Here is a 2,243-nt window from a genome sequence, read left to right as displayed (position 1 = left end):
TTTTTTTTTTTTTTTTTTTGTTAAACATTGTTAATCTTGAACATTGATTTTGGCAAGATCATTGACTCTTCTCCCACCGCCCAATCGCACCTGAGCACCCCAACTGCATTTGAATCGTATTTTATATATATATATTAAATGCAGATTATCTATTGTAGATGAAATTACTCTTGAGAAAACTGTGTCCTAAGTTGTAAAATGAAGGTCGATCTACAAATGTAATTGGGCCAGATATAGTTTTAGTAAACTTAGGAAATTTATGGTTAAGTGCAAACTAATCCAAAACAATAATCCTTCTAATCAAAGGGTTGGTTATATATACCATGAACCATGATTCGTCATGCATTGTGGACCCTGATCAAATGACATTCAAATTATGTACATGCGGTTAATATATTATGTACATTCACCTAATAAATTATATATACTTATTACAATTAACATATTATGCATCTGTAGTTAACATATTACTCCGTATATACTTGTAGTTAACATACTATGTACTTTTAGACTTTAGTTAATAATTGATGTATCTATTACAACTACAACAATTAAATATTAACTTGCATTTAATAAATTATGTACTTTCAGTTTATTTAAAGATACATAATATGTTAACTGTAAGTATATATATATTCGGAATGTGGTTTTGGACCAAGTTTCATAATGCAAGGTGGACCTTGTTCTAAGGTATAATTTGCAATTATGCATGTGTTTATGATTGCATGCCTGGTCATTCTTAAAGGGATAGCCTTAAGAGTACAATGGGGAATCTAGTGTGTTACCAGGAGACTCCATCACTCAATTCAAGTCTTTGATACCTACATTTCATGCATACGGAGTAACTTGTTAAGGCTGAATTGAGATCGAGTTTATTAATTCGTGGGATCCGAGGTAACTTAAATGACCACGTGGGTAGAAAACGAGATTGGATTGGATTGTAGAAGGAATTACACCATCCTCAAATCCGTATAAATCACTCTTTTGATACTTTTATTTTTAGCACTACAGATTTAACTATGCCTTAAATACCTAAGAATTTTGTTGATTTCCTAATTTTTCTATAAAATAGATACCTATGAATTTCATTGATTTTCCTATGGATTTTTATGTTTTCTTGTAATGCATTAGGGTAGTGATTTCATAAAATGAACTTGGGTGGCATTTGGTTGGAGACTTTTGTACCATACTATCAAATTTGATTCACATTATGTGCATACTTAATTATTTTGTTTTTTTTTTCCTCCATTAATTGCACTATTTGAAAAGGAAACAATGGCGGATGGTTTCGTGTGAATACTAAGGGTGTGTTTGGTTGGTGGGTTTAGGCATAAGAAATGGGTATAAAAGTGATTGTTAGTGTTTGGTTGATAGGTTTTGAAAATGCTACTAAGGGTTTGGAATACCCCATAAAAAACTCATACCCTTATTAAATAAGAGTTTCATTTCTCTTCCTCCTTTCTTCCCCAACTATTAATAGTCATTCCCATTTCACCCAACTACCAAACATGCTAACTACTTTCATCAAAACTCATTACTCTTACCAAGTATTTGATACCCATTCCAATTCCGATTCCCATGTGTGAACCAAACGCACCCTAAATTATTTAAGTTTCTTTTGACTNTTTTTTTTTTTTTTTTTTTTGTTAAACATTGTTAATCTTGAACATTGATTTTGGCAAGATCATTGACTCTTCTCCCACCGCCCAATCGCACCTGAGCACCCCAACTGCATTTGAATCGTATTTTATATATATATATTAAATGCAGATTATCTATTGTAGATGAAATTACTCTTGAGAAAACTGTGTCCTAAGTTGTAAAATGAAGGTCGATCTACAAATGTAATTGGGCCAGATATAGTTTTAGTAAACTTAGGAAATTTATGGTTAAGTGCAAACTAATCCAAAACAATAATCCTTCTAATCAAAGGGTTGGTTATATATACCATGAACCATGATTCGTCATGCATTGTGGACCCTGATCAAATGACATTCAAATTATGTACATGCGGTTAATATATTATGTACATTCACCTAATAAATTATATATACTTATTACAATTAACATATTATGCATCTGTAGTTAACATATTACTCCGTATATACTTGTAGTTAACATACTATGTACTTTTAGACTTTAGTTAATAATTGATGTATCTATTACAACTACAACAATTAAATATTAACTTGCATTTAATAAATTATGTACTTTCAGTTTATTTAAAGATACATAATATGTTA

The sequence above is a fragment of the Ipomoea triloba genome, chromosome 3, assembly GCF_003576645.1.
Source record: "Ipomoea triloba cultivar NCNSP0323 chromosome 3, ASM357664v1".
In the NCBI taxonomy this organism is placed as follows: domain Eukaryota; kingdom Viridiplantae; phylum Streptophyta; class Magnoliopsida; order Solanales; family Convolvulaceae; genus Ipomoea; species Ipomoea triloba.
Note: the sequence above shows the minus strand (reverse complement) of the source record.